Source organism: Coffea arabica, chromosome 7c (assembly GCF_036785885.1).
Source record: "Coffea arabica cultivar ET-39 chromosome 7c, Coffea Arabica ET-39 HiFi, whole genome shotgun sequence".
Lineage (NCBI taxonomy): Eukaryota > Viridiplantae > Streptophyta > Magnoliopsida > Gentianales > Rubiaceae > Coffea > Coffea arabica.
In genome coordinates, this window is record NC_092322.1 from 23,796,544 (window position 1) to 23,805,639 (window position 9,096).

The 9,096-nt window shown below is 33.7% G+C and overlaps 1 long non-coding RNA gene across 1 annotated transcript; it reads right to left on the bottom strand.

The window, feature by feature from the left end:
- Positions 1–7,417: 7,417 nt before the first annotated feature.
- On the bottom strand, positions 7,418–8,490 carry LOC140010231 (uncharacterized). The gene is made up of 2 exons (XR_011817528.1): positions 8,113–8,490; positions 7,418–7,864 (listed from the first exon to the last, which is right to left on the bottom strand). It is a non-coding gene; the product is annotated as an uncharacterized lncRNA (long non-coding RNA).
- Between the last annotated feature and the right edge of the window lie 606 nt (positions 8,491–9,096).

Below are 9,096 nucleotides of genomic sequence, written 5' to 3' on the forward strand. Positions count from 1 at the left end.
ATTATCTTGTGAACCTTAATTGCTTATCTCCTCTGTTCTCAAGCAATCTTGCTTTCTTATTAATTGTTTCATTGAGTGATCACCTAAAAAAGAACGTAAATTTCATATTGAACAAAAAAGTACCCATAATTTTATTAGTTTTATAATCAACCTAATTCACCCCTCTCTTAGGTTGTTTTCCGTCCTAACAATTGGTATCAGAGGTTGGTCTCCTAGAGATTAAGTTCAAGTGGCTTTGGAGTAAAATGACAACCAATAATGTCATGTTTTTTGAAGGACAATCTGTCACTAGACCCCTAATGTTTAATGGATTCAATTACATGAGTTGAAAGGAAAGAATGATTATCTTTTTGCAATCGATTGATATTGAACTGTGATTTATTGTTAATAAAGGTCCATATGATGCCTCTATAAAATACTCATAGACTTAGATCAAAAATTAGAAATGAATTGACTGTAGATGATAGAACTCACCTTACCTTAAATATAAATTCTATGAATATGTTATATAGTACTTTAGACTCGAATGAATCTATTAGGGTCAAAAGTTGTAGGTCTGCTAAAGAGATTTGGGACAAACTGAGAGAAATTCATGAAGGAAGTGAAAATGTTAGAGAACAAAAGAAATCTATCTTACTTACTAAATATGAGTCGTTTAAGATGGAACCTTATGAAAATATTGATAAAATATATTGTAGATTTAATGATCTTATTAAGAATTTAGAGTTTCTAGAAAAGGAATACTCCTTAGGAGAGAAGAACAGAAAAATCTTTAATGCTTTGTCTAAAGATTGGAAGAGTAAGGTGACTGCTATTGAAGAGACTAAAGATTTGAATTCTATGTCTATTGAATCTCTTATAAACTCTCTAACTTCTTATGAGTTGAAACTTAAGAACAAGGTACAAGAAGAAGAAGATGCAAAGGTAAAAAGGAGCATTACTCTAAAAACATCTCAAGATGACGATAACTCGGTTTCATTAGATGGAGAGAAGATTTATATGTTGATGACAATGATCTTGCTTTGATCACAAAAAGTTTCAAAAGAATCCTCAATAAAAGAACATTTAGAAAAGGAGGACCTAGCAATTTGTTTTTCTATCAATTCAACAATGCAAGAAACAAAGGTAAGTAAGAGGCCAACAAAAAGCAAGGTGACAATTGCTATGAATGCGATCAATTTGGACACTACATAATGAGTGTCCAATGAAGAAGAAAAAAAAAAGAAAAAATTGAAAGAAAATCAAGATTCAACAACTTCCAATTCACATGGAATGAGTGCAACTCCAATGATGAAATTGAAAAAGAAGAAAAATCTGTTCAATTGACTTTTATGGCCATTGGAGATAATGAGGTAACAACTTTTAATCCTCAATTTGAAACTGATGATGAAACTGATGATGATTTTGAATCTTTCATTGAAAAATTGCATGATTATTTGAAAGAATCTTATTCTAGAAACAAGGAATTAAATTAATTTTCTTCTTCAAAAAAATGCACGTCTTTTTTAAGAAAATAAAAAATTGAAAACTGAAAATAATTACTTGAAAAAGGGTGAGATTGATCTACAAAATGAGTTTGATAGAAAAACAAGACATTGTGAAATGTTCAAAGAGGAACAAGGTGATTTGAAAAGAAGAATGGACAATCTAAATGAATTTCTCTAACATAAAAAACAAAACTGTTTTCAAAAAAATGGATCAAAATTTCATCTTGGTACTCATGAAAAGAAGTTAAATTTTGGTGCAAATGAATTTACTATTTATAAGAGAAGAAAAGTGAGATCTATTAAACCTTTTCATGCAAATAACTTTTTGGTTATGTGTAGTTTTTGTTGTCAAAAAGATCACATGAAAAGTGATTGCTATGTGAGGAAGAATATGAGAAGAAGTATAAAATACATGTGGATAGTTAGAAATGATGCTAACTCTCAAGGACCCAAATCTTTTGATTTAGAATGGTTTTAAAAAGTGGATAGTTTTTTTTTTGAGAATGATTTTAAAAGGGGTATTGTGGATGATATTATATGTGGATGATATTATTTTTGGTGCTACTAATGAGTGTTTATGCAAGGATTTTTCCACTATTATACAAAATGAGTTTGAGATAAGTATGATGGGAGAGTTAAATTTCTTTCTTGGACTCCGAGTGCTTCAAACTCAAGAAGGTACATTCATTAATCAAGCAAAGTATACAAAGGAATGTTTCAAAAAATTTAGAATGGAAGATTCAAAACAAGTTGGAATGCCTATGTGTGCATCCACCAAACCTGACAAAGATGAAGAAGGTACGGAAATTGATGAGAAGAAATATAGAGATATGATTGCTACAAGTATTTTGTAATGCTTTTTGATATTTCTGATGTTCTGAACTAAGTTTTCTTCGATAGTTTTTGAATGACTAATGAATGTTGGTTGATATGAATGTTGGTCTCATTGTTGTTCATTGTTATTTTTGGTATCTTTTAACGTTATTTTTCTGTTATTGGCTGATGATGGTTGCCACTGCTGTTATTTTTTTATGGCAATTGCTCTCTACTTTTATGATGATAAAAAGGAGAGAAATTACTAAATGAATGCTGGTTTGAGATGCCATGAGTAAGGGGGAGTTCATTTGATGATATTATATGTTGGTACTTAATTGTTTTGGATGCTATGAGTAAAGAGGAGTTTCTGCTTATTTTCCTTCCTTCCATCCATTATTCTGTCATCATCAAAAATGGGGAGAATATTGATCTTGATCTCTGTTTTTTAATGTTTATAAAACAAATGGATAGTACTACTATCTTTTCTAATAAATCCTTTCGGCCTTGAAGCAAATTGATTCAAAGAGCAAGAGCACTTGAAAGAAGATAAAGGAAGACAAAAGCTGTCGGACGCTCACAAAGGAAGTACCAGACGTCCGATAGAATTGAGATGATTCTTCAAACTCTCTGTCTGCTATCGAACGCAAGCATTGGAAGTACCGAACGTCCGATACTCCCAACGGCTGGTTGACTTTTCATCTACTTTCTATCCATTGGAAGTATTAATAAAGCACTTTTTTGGTCTTATATAAATAGTGCATGATCAGAAATTTCAAACAACTTTTGTACATTGAGAATACAAAAGATCAAGAGTAGTTTTAATGAGAAAACACTCTACGAGGAAGATTTATATTTTTAGTTATGTAAAATTCGCGTAAGCTTTTTTTGTGTGAGAAAAATACTTCAATAGTGTGGATTTGTGAGAGTTATCCTGAGTGATAGTAAAACTTCCTAAATTGATCGAGTGTAGCTTGGGGTAAGGAGGAAGTGATCCTTCCTTTGTACACAAAGATTGGTTGTATTTCATCAACTTGAAAAAACTTGTTCTATAAAGTGATATTCAAACTCAAGAGGAGTTTGGAAATCAAATTGGTTTGCTATTCTTCCCTTATTACTTACTATCTTGTGAACCTTAATTACTTATCTCTTCTACTCTCAAACAATATTATTTTTTTACTAATTATTTCATTGAATGGTCGCCTAGAAAAGAGGGTAAATTTCATATTGAACAAAAAAGTGTCTCATAAACTTGATTAGTTCTTAAATAACCTAATTCACCCCTTCTTAGGTTGTCTTAGATCCTTACAAGTATGATATCAAATAATTTTAAAATAAAAGTGATAAATGTATTTACTATAAATCTATTGCAGATGCTTATGTCATTATATGCTTGTATGTTGATGATCTTTTAATTTTTGGATTTGATTTGAATATTATTGATAATACCTAGGAGTTACTAAAAAGTAATTTTGATATGAAAGATCTAGGTGAAACTAATGTAATACTTGGTATGAAAATTACTAGAATCCCTAGAGGAATTATGCTAGATCAAGCATATTATATTGAAAAAATACTTTAAAAAATATAAGTATTATGACTGTCTTCTCCTTTTGATTCTAGTGTGCATTTATAGCCAACTAAGAATGATGCATTTGTGTTAAATCAACATGAATATGCAAGCATAATTGGAAGTTTGAGATATGCCACTGATTGTACTCAATCAGATATTGCTTATGTTGTAAATATTTTGATTAGATTTACAAGTAAACCTAGTTATGATTATAGGAATGCTGTTACTCGTGTCATGAAATACCTTAAAGGTACTATAAATTATAGTTTACTTTATAAAAATTGCCTTGCTGTTCTAGAAGGATTTAGTGATGCATATTGGAATTCTTAATCTGGTGACTTATTATTTACCACTACCTATATTTTTATTTTGGTTGGTGCAGTTATGTGTTGGAGATTTAAAAAATAACACATTATTGCTAAATCTACTATAGAAGCAGAGCTTGTAGCTTTAGCTTTTGCAGGTGAAGAGGCTAGTTGGTTAAGAGATTTATTATCTAAAATTTTCATTTGGAATAAACTAGTACCACCTACACTTTTACATTGTGATAGTATTGTTGCAATTAGTAGAGTACATAACAAATATTATAATGGAAAGTCCAAAGCTATTTGAAGAAAACAGAGTACTGTGACATCATATTTATGTGATGGTGCTATAAATATAGACCATGTGAGATCAAAAGAAAATCTCACTGATCCATTAACAAAAGTTCTAGCTAGAGAACAAATTTTTGAAAGATCAAAGGGAATGGGACTTGAGCCTAAAAATTTTTAAATTGGAACCATCTGTGAGAATATAACTTCCTAGGGACTAGAGATCCCGAGAACTAGGTCAGGAACAAACTAATCATAGAATGGTTTGGATGAAAAGCATGCATATATTGTAAAATTATTAAATCCCTCCCTATGGTGTAAAACATGCTCATGATTCTATGATGAAGAAAAGGTTAAGATTTGATATAAATTTTTTAATGAGTTCTATAGCCCTTTATGGGTGGGATGCCTTAGTTATAGGAGTATTCTTGATGGACTCACCTATATGAGTGTGGAAGTAAAGGCCGCTTCCTATGAAAATTTGGCTAGTTTTCTAAAACACTCATAAATTTGGGATAAAGTACAAGGCCATAATGTAATAGCTTACAAAGCGTGTTAATTAATATCTTGAATATCATGTGTGTGACATAATCTTACATATCTTAAAGTAGTCTTAGTTTCAAGGGTTTAGTCCACTTTGACTCTAATATGAGGATTATGGAAACACTAAATGAAGGTTTCAATGTAACGGCCCCATCCTCTCCTAGGACATACCCTAGAAGATGGCGGACTGCCCGCCTGACTCTCGCCAGGGCTTACTCACTTACATTAACTTCAGGGTATACTAAAACCACTCGTTCAAAACTTTTACAATACCAAGTTTGATACAAAACTTCAGTCGTGGTATGATACTAAATAATTTACGTTCACGAAAGACTTTATGTTAACTCCCTAAGCCCCCTCATTCGTTCCTTGACTACCAACTCCTGTAAGGAAAACAAACTAAATGAGCTGAACTAAAGTTCAGTGAGGTTTGCCGAGCAAGTAACATTTAATAAATACTTAAATCTGTACAATTAAGCAAGTAGTGCACATTTCACTGTACAATCACTTTCATTAAGCAATTGAGGTAACAATTCACTGAACAATCACTTTTAAAAGGATACGGTGCTCGCATAAGAGCCACTTCAATGCAGTACATACTCCACCGAACTCCTCCTTATAGCCTCCAAAATAATAAACACTTCGCTCACTTAAATGGCCATATCAATATCAGTAATCTGCTACTCCGTGGTAATACTCGAGCATACCAAATACACTTACCCAAAGCTACCGTCCTATCCGACCAAGCCCTTTTGCTGGCTCGAATAGTCCGTTGAACAAAGAGTTTTGGGGCCCAGTTCAGCCGATGTGGTAAAGTACACACACGACTTATAGTCATGCACACTTACAATATCACTTGATCAATTATCAATCTTCAAACTCAACTACGTCGAGTGCGATAAAGTATACTATCGACTTAGAAGGCGAGGGACAATTGAAAACACTTCACTATAAATCACTCAGCAATATTTCATAATAAGCACATTTATCACATAATTTCACTTAAGTACGCATAAACAGTTAAACAAATCAATTCGGAAAACACTCACCAATTATCCAAATAATTTACTCTCGAGCCATGGGTTTGTTTCCTGGCTCGTAGCTACTTCCTGAGATAAATATATAATTTCATGGTAAATTTATAATTTGTAGATGTTCACCTATTATTTAAATCATTCGAATTAGGTTTGACTTTAAAATATAAAATATAATATATTCAATATTTATTCTATATGTCATTTCGACTAATTGACTTTATCATTTAAACCAAGGAATATACTTATTTTTCAAGTTTATAATTTATAAAATGTCTAAATTAAGAATAGACTATTTTTCACTTAAGCTTCCAAGATTAAAGTTTAGGAACACTCCATTGGTCCCCGTTTTAACTAATTAACTTTAAGTCGTTCGTAACTTAAATGTTATTTCTTTACACTAGTTCTCTAAGTTCTAAAATAATATAAAATTTATATATTATCACTTATCATTTGTTACTTTATAATTTAAACCACTAAAGTCAAGTTTGGCTTATAAAACAAGATATAACAAATCCAACAACCTATCCCACATTTTCTCTTGAACTTATTAACTTTTCGTTTTAATTCAAGAACGATATATATTTTCAGGTTTATAGCTTTGTAAAATGTTTGGACTAGGATTAAACTATTTTCTACTCAATATTTTAAAGTTAGAATAAATAGACCTTTCATTCCTTCCCTTTTAAGTTAAATCAAATACTAGATTGCCTGTGATTTACGTCTTGTTAAATTTATTAGTTTTCTAGTTTTAAGTTCTCAGAATTGTTCATATAGTTAGTGTCAAAATGTTATGAGATGTTTCGTATAAATTCATCACTAATTTTTCTAGCAATGTACACGGTCCAGCACTCATTATTCCCTCCACTCCTTCCTCTCAATCTCATGCTCTTACTAGATAGGCAACTCATATTCATTAAGCTACAAAGTAGCCTTAGCTATCATTTATGAAAGCTTACAAAGTTGGAAATTAGATGAAATGCTGGTTAAAAGTTGATTCTCACGGCTAGCATTATCGCAAAAATGCATTCGGGAAACAAAAGAAGGCAACGAGAAAGGCAGGGGGGAGGGCCGGGTTGGGTGGTACGGGGGAGGGAGTGTAAGCAAGAGGTCTCGGGTTCGAGTCCTCCCGCTTACAAAAAAAAAAAAAAAAAAAAAAGGCAACGAGAAAGGCAGCTTTGCCACCCTCTGGTGTTTTGATCATAACTGGAGCTACGCTTATTGGATTGAGGCAAATTTTATAGAGTTTCGAAGCTAAGACATAGACCTACATTTCTTAAGAAGACATTGACACCCAGTTCTCGCATTTTCATGGTAAAAAATATACGGTCAGAAGCACCTTCTGTTTCACTCTCTCGGCTGAAGCCAAAAGAATTTCAGCATGTAATGGCTTAGCAGCTGCATTTTTCCCTTTTCATTCCTCCTCAGTTTTCTGTTCCAGATTATGTACAAAGTATATTGATTCAACTTCAAGTTAACTTAAGCAAAACGGGGCAGTTTATGTTCAAAACTCAAAAGGAAAGCTGACTAAAATTCAGCTCTGCGCAAGGCTGCAAAACTGAAGTACCGCAGCTTGCATCAGAGTTCTTTCACGTATGGTTCTCTCCACTTCACACTCACTAACCTACGACTGACCCCTTAAACTGAAGAAGGAAACAAATAATCTGTTGCATGCACCCCATAACGTTATCAACCCAAGAAATTTTGACATCAGTTGCAAGTTCCAGCTCAACACTCAGTTTCTGCAATTTTTCTGAGATTTCACAGTTGTTGCCCGGCATTTACTTCAACTACAAGCTCTTCTCACTGCAGTTATCAACCCTGCTCCAAGTTCTCAGGTAAGACAAGAAAATAGCATATAGTTTGAGCTTCTAGCAGAAGATTACTCCCTACTTTCGGTTAACAAGCTGCATGATCAGTTTTTTTTTTTCCTCGGATGGAGCTGAAAGGTAACCACTCCCTAAACAAGTTTTCCCTTCTATCAAACAGAATTTTTCTTAGCTACATTCCAGCATACCACAGTAATATCCAAGTGTACTAGTTGTTTAGAAGGTATTGCAGCCACGTACCTCGTTCTTTCCTCCTAACGTTTGAAAACAAATTGCAGATCGCACGTTTGGTTTCCTGCTCCTAGCTTCGTCCCTCAAACTCCTGCACCAGCTCTCCCTTTTTTTCTCACGTTTGGGTGTTGAGGCTACCAGCTGAAGAAATGAAGCGAGCCAGTGCCTCTCTCTCACTCTCACTCTCTCGGTTGCAGACTGGAGGCAAAGAGAAACCAGAAATGTTTTCTTTTTCCTCTCACTCGATTATGTTTGAGCTGAATGGGTGTCCAAATCTCTCTCTCGGCTTTGCTCCTAGTGCGTGGTTGGTAAGAAAAGAAATGAAATGTTTTTCTTCACTCGGCCACCGCCCAAACAATGTCACCGCTGTCTCTTTTCTTCCCTGATCATCACTTCACTTAGCAACTAAATGGGCAGCTGTCATCCCAGGTGTTATTCACCGCCCCAACACACAGCCAATACCTACTTGTTTTTGTTTTCCTTCCACCGCTTAGATAGCTTCCATTCGGTTCCAATTCAGTCAAGTATTATGCCTCTTTCTGTTTCGTTTTATGTAGTCCGTTAGTTGGTTTCTTGGCTGTATGGAAGATTAACCAAAATTCTAAGATTGGTTTGGTCTTTTAATTTTAGGTCATTTGTTTGCCATGAGTCCGTAATTTTTCTGTCTCGCACATTATCTCGATATTCACTACAAAAAATTTGGCCTTTTGTGACAACATTCACTGTGACAATACAGAAACTTGTCACAATTGAAGACTTTAGTGACGACAAAAAAAATCGCCATTATTGATCGTGGGTTCACCCGTCAACAGTGACAACAAGGAATAAGTCGTCACAGTATGGATGGCGCGCAACTGTGCAGTTTGGCGAGAGATCACCATTGTGATGACTGGAAAAGATGTTGTCATTGTAGGACCAATTTCAGTGACAAGGTTTTAATATCGTCACAATATGGTGATACGTTGTAAATTAATGACAACGAGTTGTCGTCAC